Source organism: Pararge aegeria, chromosome 23 (assembly GCF_905163445.1).
Source record: "Pararge aegeria chromosome 23, ilParAegt1.1, whole genome shotgun sequence".
Classification (NCBI taxonomy): Eukaryota; Metazoa; Arthropoda; class Insecta; order Lepidoptera; family Nymphalidae; genus Pararge; species Pararge aegeria.
The window spans coordinates 4,032,255-4,044,443 of record NC_053202.1 but is presented as its reverse complement, the minus strand read 5'-3'; the positions used below and the strand labels follow the sequence as shown (position 1 = coordinate 4,044,443).

The following is a 12,189-nucleotide window of genomic DNA, read 5'->3' as shown; positions in this document are numbered from 1 at the left end:
TTACTTAACCGCGCGGTAACGTAATTGGAAACAAGTGCTGAACTTCCCAGGTATTCTGGTAATTTAATTATAATATTTTAATTTAATTTTATGTAGATGTGACGTAAAAGGGCCTCGTCATTTTTCTTCTCAAAACGTGGAGGATGACACGCACGCAATTTTTTTCCCGCAAGCGACAGTGTAAAATATCGACAAGAAAGTAAAAATAAAAATGTATAAAAACGCTGTCTCTTTTATTTGATACACATTCCAGCTACATGCTATGCTACATTTTTTTCACAGCTCCCTCTGTGAAAAAAATGTAGCAGAGGACATCTCGGACTGATTTTTCGCCCAAAACACTTCTGACTCACCTTTCAAACAAAAAAAGAAAACAAAATCAAAATCGGTTCATTCGTGCGGGGCTACGATGTCACATACACACACACACACACACACACACACACACACACACACACACTCCACCACACACACAAATACACGTCAATTTATCTAAAATATAGTATTACATTAGTAGGGCTAGATGGCGATGTGTGTATAGTCGATATATATTTTAATTTTAATTTACATAGCTCTGGACAGTTACAGGTGTGTGTCGGGGATAGAACTCGAACCCCAAAAGGGGGTAGGAAGTTCTAAACACAAGTCTATAAATGCTTTAATTTTATTTATAGTACCTACTGAAAATTGGAACGAAAGTCGATAAAAGGCAATCAAATACTATTCTGAATAGCTAATATCAAATTCAAATATGTTTTATTCACGTAGACCTACAAGTACTTCTACATATTATATTATATTACCCTGTTTGTGAGGGATGGTGATATTTCCACTAAATTGTTTAACTTAAAACTAAATTTAGGAGGGTTCCAGACGCTATCCTCTGACAAACTTAGCCATGGGATTTTTTTTAGTTCCCACCAACACAAAGTAAAACTAATATTTACCTATGAATTTAGCACAATTCATACCCAAGCTCTTTTATCATTTCCGTAATCCTTCATCATTAATATTATAATAGGATTTTTCGATAAACTTACGTTTTTATAAGCTCTGAACGTATTGCAAATTTTTCGGGATTCCAGCAGATTTACCGAGCGTGTTCAATTCCAAAACAACTTCCAAACTTAAACAACTTGTATTGTATAGAAAACTTTTATTACTCTCACACAAAATCAAACAATGCGCTGTAGTGTAAACAATATTTTAACTCGCAATAAAGGCAAGATGTCGGCCATTTTCAATATCGGAATAAAGTTTAGATCGAACATCAACTTGCAAACTTTTTATGAATCACCATTTCAGTCCGTTTGCGGGAGGTTTCGCCGAAAAACCTTTTTGAGTGTTTTTTTTTGTCTAGTAATAATTGAATAACCACGCAGGTGGCCTTGATGTGAAGTGGAAAAAATTATCCTATAAACACAGCAACACTTCGTATAGAATGCGTAGAACACGTCTTACACGATGGGTAGGTGTGAATGCTCTTATGCAACCACGCCCGTATCACAGCAATGTTGGAAAAATAAATTATGCTTTACAGCCAATATCATGGTAGTACTTCCGAGCTCTTTCACAAAAAGCTCTAAAATATCCTTATTACCTTTTGACAACGTCTTATAATTCGATGGAGCCGCACGAAAAAACATGGCGTATGCGGCGTTACCTCGCTCTGAGGCGTTCCATTCAAGGCTTGAAGTGCAAGCGAGAGCGCGGAACGAGCGACAAAGAGGCACAGTCAGCCTCCGCGTTCAACATCTGTCTCTCTCTTATTTGAGTGAGCGATGCATCCGCGTGGACAGCTTGTATACAATAATTCATTTACATGTTTTCGGCAAGGATGAAGTGCAGCGAAAAGTGAATGTGGTGTCAATTGTTTATAGCAACGATAATCTATCAAACAAATAAAATTAGAATTTTCTTTTGAAAAATGCAACCATTCCATCAATATTTTCTTACGACGTTGTCACGTTCAACTATCGTCAGTAAGCCGACTTAACAGACAACCATTTTTTTTATATTAAGTTGAGATTCAGATTTCGTGATTAAGCGTGGTCACTTTTTTCGTCTTTCAACAGTGACCGAGTTATCCTGCCCAGTTATTCTTATTATTAAACTCTTTATTTGTATACCACAATATTCATCATCGTCATCATCATCATCTTGTCAATCAATCGACGTCCACTGCTGACATAGGTCTTTTGTTGGGAGTTCCACAATACACGTTCCTGTATTGTGGAACTCCCAACAAACTCTAGCGGGGCCGACCTACGCTGCGCTTACCGGTGCGGGGTCGCCATTCCAGCACCTTAAGACGTCCCCAACGTCCATCGGTTCTCCGAGCTATGTGCCCTGCCCATTGCCACTTCAGCTTCGCGACTCGCTGAGCTATGTCGGTAACTCTAGTTCTTCTACGTTACCACAACATTAACATATTCAAAATATAATAAAAACAGAAACATATGTAAAGAAGTAGAATACAAAAGGCAGCCTTATCGCTCAATAGCGATCTCTGCCAGGCAACCTTTGAATTAGGAAAAAAAAGAAGAGGAGAATAGACTGCTCGTGGAACAAATTTTAAAATACATACATGTAAATAACTACACACTAATACATAAACTAGAAATAGTAGTTTGGTAATAAGAAGCATCCTATGTAAAGTGCCAGCAGCGCGGTGCGGAGGCGTTATCAATTCAATCAATCATTGCGGTAGTTTCGTGTTTCGTGTTAGTTAGTGATACTGTAGATTATAGGCTCGAACAAGAATAGGACCTCGTAAGCCATACTTAAAAATGCTGACTAATACCTATGCACAAAGTACTGCATGCATGTGTACGTGCGTGCGTTTGTGCGTGTGTATGTGTGTGTGTGTGTGTGTGTGTGTGTGTGTGCGTTTGTGTTTGTTGCATCGTATTGCCCGCACGGAGGAGCAAATTCGGATTTTGTTTTTCTTTTATTTAGTCGCCACAAAATGGTGGATTATATATTTTTACACAACTCCCTCAATATGGGTACAAAGCCTTGCTACCAGTAGTGTAGTACCTACACTATATTAAAGGTCAGGATTTATTTTTCAATTTTTAATAATAAATTAAATTAAGACGTAGTACGGTTTAAAATGAAATCTCGCTTAAAATGAAAGTATGCGTTTTTTTTTTGCTGCCTTCCTATTTTAAATATTAGGTACTCACTTTAATATCCAAGAACTTCATTGTGTAACCAAGCCTCTAATTAGATGCTGTGACACAAAATCTTTAAGAAGTAAACGGGTATTTCTTTTAAGATTTTTCAGGTAAGGTAATGTTTTCAAATTTTTAAATTATAAAACCTACAAACCAGGATCATTTTACGTTGAATAAGTGAAGAATAGTGGAATCCATACCAATATTAATACCAATATGATAAGCGGTGATAGCGATAGATTTGGTAGGAGCTCGACTTCACTTTCCGGGTGCCGAGTTCGAATCCTAATCTAACTTTTCTAAGTTATGTGCGTTTTATGTAATTAAAATAAAACTAGCTTCAACGGTGAAGGAAAACATCGTCAGAAAACCGGCATGCCTGAGTGATCTACATAATGTTCTCAAAGGTGTGTGGAGTCCACCAATCCGCACTGGGCCAGCGTGGTGGACTACGGCCTTAACCATTTCTAACCCGTGCTCTGTAGTTGGCCGGTAATGGCTTGATGTGATGATGATACCAATATTATAGAAGCGAAAGTGTTTATTTGTTTGTTTGTCCTCACTTTACGCTCTAACTAAGCAAACAATCGATTTTTGGCATTGAGTTAGTTGAAAGGTCTGAGAGTAACATAGGTTTTTATCCCCGAAAAACAAACGGTTCTAACGGGAATGGTAAATAAACAGTAATAAAAGCGGACGAAGAACGGGGGCCACGGCTTGTATTTAAACAATTATCGTCATTAATCATATCATCCCACTATCAGCTATTACTTTGCTTTCTGAGCCAAAGGCCGTGGGTTCGATTCCCACCACTGGAAAATGTGATGAGCATGAATGTTTTTCGGTGTCTAGGTGTTTATATGTATATTCTAAGTATTTATGTATATTATTCATAAAAATATTCATCAGTCATCTTAGTACCCACACAAGCTACGCTCACTTTGGGGCTAGGTGGCGATGTGTGTAGTGTCGTAGTATTAAAAAAAAATCAAAATTCAAAATTCATTTATTTCAAGTAGGCGAGTACAAGCACTTTTGAAACGTCAAGTCTGTTCGTGTGTAGTGACTCTACCACCGGTTCGGAAGGCGGATTCTACCGAGAAGAAGCCGGCAAGAAACTCAGCAGTTGCTCTTTTCCAACATCAAAAATTTACATTTTACATTTTAACATTCGTTTTTCTATCTTGTGAGAGATGAAAGCGGAACCGGATGCTTCCAAGCAACCTTGTCATTAAGAAACTCATCAATTGTATAATAACCTCGCTGTAATGATGTGTTTTAACACATTCTATGTATATTTATTTATTTCTAGATGTTGCCCGCGACTTCGTCTGCGTTTGTTTTTGTTTTTCGAAAGACATGTGGCATACAATTCAGGTGTAATTCCACTGAAATTTTTATGTTGTGTATTCTTAAATATAAAAATGTGAAATGTGGCAGCTTTATGAATTTAGAATAGCTAAGCCTTAAATGACGGGTTTGCTGCCGTCCTCTGAGGAGTACTGTCATCTATCTCCAATCGCATCATCAGATCTACACGAAATTTGGGAAAAACCTCTAAAGTACAAAGTAATTTATGGTGTAAAATCGTCAAACACTTTCGTCCCCTCTCCCAAAACAACTGAGCTTACTTTTGGTATAAAAAGCATTCTATTTTACTTCTTATTCCTTCAGGAACATGTGTACATAGTTTCATGATGATCGTTTTAGTCGTTTTTGCGTGAAAGCGTAAGAAAGAAACTTACATTCAAATTTATAATATTAAGTAGGGATAGGGATAGGGATTTTAGTTATTTATTACTGGTCACAGGTCCACCACGCTGGCCAACTGCCGATTGGTGGAATTCACACGCCTTTGAGAACGTTTTTGGGAAGCTTCAGGCTGGAGGTTTCCTCACGAAGTTTCCTTAACCGTTGAAGCAAGTGAATTGCTAAAATCGAACATAACTTGAAAAAGATAGAGGTAGGCGTACCGGGGTTCGAACTCAGTTCCCCCAAAAGTGAATTAGAAGAACTAACTACTAGGCTTTCGCCGCTTTTAAACCATTATAACTAGCAACACAATTTTTTGCCGTGAGGAAAATAAATACGAAATTATAAAGCTGAATAATTTCAGTCTCCGGGAAATTAAACTCAGAACTACAAATATCATTGTGGCTTTGTAGTGAGATCTGTGGATTTATGAGTGGAGGTCGCGGGTTCGGACTCCGGCATCTGCACTTCCAGATTTTTTTTTTTACTCTGGTCTGGTTTTGTGAGTCGCTTCGGCCGCAGCTAGTCCACTCTTCCGACTAACTTGCATTTTCTATATTTAATCTATCTGTTGTCTGTTGATAACTTGCTATGCAAAGTTTTAATAGTTAAAAAATGTATGGATATTTTTGGACAACAACAACGTTGCTAAGTAATCTATAGATTATGGATGGATTGAATATTGAACATGGACTTAAGACGTGTTCTCAAAAGGTTTTGCACTCCGCTCCGCGTAGTAACCAGAGATATAACTGCCATACAACTAACAGGAGACAGCATTGTTGAGGGATAAAAAAAAAACAGGATCAACTACCATAATTGATGGCCACAGCGAGACAAAAGTGATGTCTGACATATTCGCGATTTCATTTTGTGTGGCACAGGCTGCGAGTCTAATAAACTAACCTATTTAGGGGATACCAATCAGTTTCCACGCGACATCGTTCCGGAACGCTTAATCGCTTGACGGCACCTCTTCGTCGTTAGGGTTAATTTTACGCTTAGAAACATTAAATTTTTGGCATTGGGTTAGTTGAAAGGACTAAGAGTAAAATAGGTTTATCCCCGAAAAACAAACGGTTCCAACGGGACCGGTTAGAGTGGTAACGGCCGAAGCCATCTACCAAAACAGACAGAGAAAATTCGGAGATAATAGCCAACAAGGATCAAACCCCGGACCGCCCACTTAAAAGTCGCTCACCACTGCGCCAAAGTGGTAAAAAAAACAAAACGGCGTTCGAGACTTTAGTATTACGCTATGTTTAATTCCATGCTCATGATAAAATTACTAAATTACCTGAGTATCAAAATCTATTTGATTTAATAACATTAACAAGCCAGATAATGGGTTTTGCCGCCAAATTAGGTACAATTTTGGCGGTAAGTTGACAAAACCACTATTTTGCTAAATAGATGAAAATTACTCATGGCTTTCATTTGATATTATAAGCGATTGGAAGTAATGCTTTTGTTAACAGAGCCGTAGAAGTACCGCCTACCGCCATGCTTATATCTGCCGCAAAGCTGCATTGCTGTCGCCAAGCATACCTTATAGTTTTTGCGTTTAACTTGGCACCGACTTGGAATCGAATATGTTAAATAAAACATTTATTTATTGCTTTTTAATTCGTATGAAATTTATTCTTTTCAATCCCACTTCTGATGTCGTTTAAAGCTTTCAATGTTTACGTGTTCTTTGTTTTGCATTGGATTTTAGTATAATTTATTTTAGGATTACTATGTGTATATATTGTTTTTCTTATTTGAATATATTTTGGTTTTGTATACGTGTTTTTTAATGGGGCTGATATAAATAACACAATTGATTAAAAAAAAACATAGTTACTAAATTACCAGCCTATAACAGTCCAATGCTGGACTATATGCTTCTCTCAACGGGAGGGTTTGCCCATAGTCGCCTCTCTGGGTAGACGGGTTAGTAATTGAAGTAAATGGTAGTAGCAGTACGGAGGACGCTGCGGCCCGTTCTCTGTGATTCACCGCTAACTCTCCTCGTGCAACACCCGCATGAAGAAGAGTAGAACAACGGCCGTTAAAAAATGTTTTTTGCCTTTGAAAAATCGTGCCTATAAATAAATAAATGTACTACGACATACACACATTGCTATCTAGCGCCAAAGTAAGCGTTGCTTGTTTTATGGGTACTAAGATTACTGATGAGTATTTTTATGAATAATACACATAAATTCTTATAGCATACAGATAAACACCCAGACATGGAAAACATTCGTGTCACCCACATCCTGTGGGTGACAATAAAAACACACCACTAGGATTTCTTTCAATAGATGACTAAACAATTATTCATTGTAAAGTCAACATCTCCTGAGGACATTGCCAAGGATCTGTTTGGTGTGGAGTATACGGATTGAAGTAATTATAAATTACAAATTAAGCTTAATTTTCATAATATATTATGGATTTCCGCAAAGTAACGCCCTATCCCTATCCCTACTAATATTATAAATGCCAATGTAAGTTTGTTTGTTACGCTTTCACGCAAAAATACTAAACCGATCCTCATGAAACTTTGTACACATATTTTTGAAAGTGTTAGAAGTAATATAGGATACTTTTTATCCCGACATTACGATTACGGTTCCGTTGGGAAAGGGGATGAAAGTGTTTGACGATTTTACACCATAACTCCGACAAATTATAACCGATTTAAATAATTATTTATGTACTAGTATTTTGTAGGTTATAATATGTGTTTTATTTTGCCCTAACTTTGTGCAGATCTGATGAATGTGGTTGGAGATAAAGGACAGAACTCATCAGCGGACATTAGCAAACCCCTCATTTAAGGCTTAGCGATACTGAATACTTTAAAAACAAAATCAAACGCAGACGAAGTCGCGGGTAACAGCTAGTATAGTATAAGTTACTACATATAGTATACTATTGAAATTTAAAACAATTTATTCATAACAAATTAACTTAGAAACACAAGTTTTATTAAATGATAACATCAGATAATATCTTCATCGTCATCACAAACCCATTATCGACCCACTGGCCACTACAGGGCACGAGGCTCTTCGCAGAATGAGAAGGATTTAGGCCGTTGTCTACCACGCTGGCCAAGTGCGGATTGGTAGACTTCAAACCGCCCTTGAGACATTGTGGAGAACTCTCAGGCATGCAGGTTTTCTCACGATGTTTTCCTTCACCGTTTAAATTGAATGATATTTAAATTGCCTAATTTAGAAACTCCATCCATAAAAAGATGTTAGGAGTATCTTTAGGTGATCAAATCAGAAATGATCCGTACAAGAACTAGAGTTACCGACATAGCTCAGCGAGTCGCGAAGCTGAAGTGGCAATGGGCGGGGCGGAGGTGGACAGATGACATCAGGCGAGTAGCTGGGAGCCGCTGGAGGCAAGCGGCCCAGGACCGTGCATTGTGGAACTCCCTACAAAAGACCTATGTCCAGCAGTGGACGTCAATTGGTTGAGATGATGATGATGAATTAAAAAACTTCAAGTTAACTACTATATTATTGTACTAGCGGACCCTCGCGACTTCGTGCGCGTATGAGTCAATCGAGAAGCTGGTATAGATCTGACGCTAACATAATAGTCGCTTTTACATACTATTATTGTACGATGTATACTGAGTTAGTAAGTTATCATTATTTGAGTTAATACATACATCCATCCTCACAAACTTTTGCATTGTTAATTTTTAGGATAGTAGTTAATAAAAACTTTCATCCCATTTCCCGGAGGAAACTTATTGTTTATCGGGATAAAAAGTATCCTATATGTTGACTCGGAATATAAGCTACCACTATACCAAATATTATTTAAATCCGTTCATTAGTTTTCACGTGATGCCAGGACAGACAGACAGACAAAAATTAAATTAAAATCTGTTTTGGACTCAGTATCGATTATAAAGCATCCCCCGGTAAATTTTTTTAAAATATATTAAATGTACAGAAATCTTCCAGTTACAGTTTTATTATAAGTTTAGATTATAATGAGAACCAATATACTTATAATATAATTATATTATATTATTATAATAACAAGAAGAATAGAATAGAATAGAAAAACTTTATTGAAACACAACACAGTAGGAAAAACACAAGAGAAACAGTAATAGTACTTAGTGCTAGGGTGCAAAGGCGGCCTTATCACTAAAAGTGATTTATTTAAGACAACCTGAGCGTGCGAAGCCGATTAAAAGTTGGAAAGTGGATAGTGCATAAAGTGTGTTACAAAAAGTAAAATAAACCTACATTAACATACATACTATATTAACATAATAACTACAAAAATACCGGTATAAATGTATATATACTAGAATAGATATTTATGATATATATTTATGCTAGTAAAAAGATTGACAAGCCCCATTTTTTCAATGAAAAAGATACGACCTTCGCGTTTTTTCGAGTCAGATAAAAAGGCGTGCTTTGAATTGAAAATTAGACGTTGTTACTCTTGAACAATAATCTGACTTTTTACCGCTCACAAACAATGAACCCTTTCCAAAATTAAAAAGGTACAAAAATATTATTGATTTTGCAGGATTATAATAGGAAAAAAATCTTTGTTTCTTTCAAACGAATAATTGGAAACTAAAGCCCAAACTTATAAATTGATCTAATCAACGCTCTCAGATGGCAGGTTCAACTAAGAAGTGCTATCCTTATCTACAGAGAAAAGGAACAGCGCTTCTAAATTCAATCTGTAATCTAAAGATTATGGATTAGATTGAGTATTTAAAATAAACCCGTACATACCCTGTAGTAATATAGTAATGGATTGATAACAAATCGCCGTGTACTAATTTATGTTGGTGGACTGTAAAAAAAGTTAACTTGACAGTGCACGTCGCATAGAATTCCAGCGCTGGACCGGGGACTTGAATCTTGACGCGACTGGACGAAGAAGGCCGAGTTCACCACCGCGGTGATGCATTTGTCGATCTCGTGCTGTGAAATTAAAAATAAAAACAAATTTCAAAATGTATTTATTTCAAGTAGGCCTACTTTAAATATTTCTGAATTTCCATGGGAATTTCCATAAGACCTAGATTAGGGAGCTCGTGCCACAAAACGGCCGAGTATAGTTAATAAGTTCAAAAAGTTAAGAAAAGCCGATTAGCGGGGAGTGGCGCAGAATACGAGCGAGTTGCAGTTTCTGGTGTCGGAGGCCAAGACTTTGGGTCACTGAATCATCGTAAGTTAACTTCTTTTCATTCCGCACACTGGGGTCACTGAGCCATCGTAGTAAGTAAGTTCTTTTCATTCCGCAAAATGTTGCGACTCTTCATCATCGAAGCTTATAACAGTATACTGCTGGACTAAAGGCCTCTCCGAACGGAAGGGTTTGTTCACAATAACCACGCTGGGCTGGATTGCTGATCGCATTCGATGGTGGTAGTAGCACAGAGGACACTGCTGCCCGTTCTCTGTTTGAGTCCCTTAGGTGACAACTGTATATGATCTGCCGTCACCACACGGCAAACGTTTAAATACTACGTGTAGCGGAATTTCGAAATACTGTTGAAGGCTGCATAAGTATATTTCATAAGGAATCACCCTGTAAAAATAATAAATCAAAAGAAGCATATTTACTTTTCCATAAAAAAAAAGTCAAAAATATCTTTATTCAAGTAGGCCCATAGGTGGCACTTTTGATGCGCACATAAGAATTACAAGGTAGTGAGATGATAGCGATAACCACATTCGTAAACTTAAAACTAAAGCTGAAAAACTATGACAATCATTTATTCAAAAACTAATAGCGTTTCAGGTTCACAGATACGAGCAAGTCTCAGAGGCAGTAAATTATGTTCTTCTAAAAACTCAAAAGTATTATTTCGGTTTTAATTTACGCGTTGTATAAGTAATGTATGAATAAATAAACAATTAATGTACATACATGGAATTTTGGAAATTGCTGGATCTTGAGTATGGTCAAATTCTTCTATCACGGACGCAGTAATTTAACCATCTCCGGTAACTCGGTGGGCATTTCAAATCAGTAAAGCGTTGCGAAAACGCTTCTGAGGGTACTGGTGCTATCAGTATTATCGCTAATAAAATGATTATGAAAAATGTAAGTGACATGGTGATCTGGTCAAACACTATTCGCGTCTGAACTGATTATCCCCGTTTATTATATCCCCGTAATATATTTATACACTAATTATCTTACTATAATGCCCGCGTTATGAACTGAGTCGTCGGGAATATATCGTTGTATAGTCTATCTCACTCGCAGCCATTCTGTTTATGGAGCGTAATAGTGTCGTCCGTAACATCAGGTAGTTGATATCTATAACGAAGACATACTTCTAATAAACAGTTTATCATTATAATCGTTTATTTAGCTTAAACACAATTGCAAAGAATGTATTTGTGAAATTAATTTTATTTCATAGAAATGGACAAAAAGTACAGGACAAAATAAACTTAATTAAAAAACAAAAGGCGGACTAATCACTAATAGTAATCTCTTCCAGGCAACTTTTTCGTTCGGAGCCAGTGAATCACTTAAGAGTCGGGAGGTATCATTTCTAGGCAGCGAGATTCAGCGAACAGCACCATTGCGTCGCTCGCTTACCTTTTTTTTTGGCGTGGTAGAAAAGCTGAGTATTTTATCGATATTTTTTATAATTTTTATTAGTGTTTTTATCTACACCTGGAGGAATTATCAATTTTATAAATTTAATTATAAAAATATAAAAAAGCAATGTGTCATCTCTTGTTTCAAACGTGTCTCATTGTAATATGGACCTATGAAAAAGTAGAACGAAACTGCAACGTTTCCGTTAGATGACGCTACAGTCGCTATAAGACTGATATGAAAGACATATACTAATTTCGGCATCGACGGTAGGAGAGCCGTAGCTTAATTGGTGAAAGCGCTCAGGCCGCGATTGCCCGGAAGTCGCAGGTGCAAATACTGTCGGTTCCGAACATTTTTATATGCATTTTAAATTTATAAAATTTTATCGATAATTGGCACATTCCTATTGGTATTGACATTTATGGCCCGATGACTCAGTTCCTAACGCGGTCATTATAGCAAACTTTATGACGATGATCTATATATACATACTAATATTAACCCACAGAATTCAGTATAAACCTACTAATAATAAAGCTGATTTTGTTGTTTTGTTTAACGCTGCGCTTATTCTAGCCTATCAAGAATGAATGTCATTATTTTATACAACAAACTGTTCAATTAAATAAAAAGATCAACACAAAAGCAC

General features: G+C 36.9%; 1 long non-coding RNA gene across 1 annotated transcript; it reads right to left on the bottom strand.

Moving 5' to 3' along the window:
* Positions 1-9,000: 9,000 nt before the first annotated feature.
* LOC120634400 lies at positions 9,001-11,317 on the bottom strand. The gene is made up of 2 exons (XR_005659241.1): positions 10,851-11,317; positions 9,001-9,898 (listed from the first exon to the last, which is right to left on the bottom strand). It is a non-coding gene; the product is annotated as an uncharacterized LOC120634400 (long non-coding RNA).
* Between the last annotated feature and the right edge of the window lie 872 nt (positions 11,318-12,189).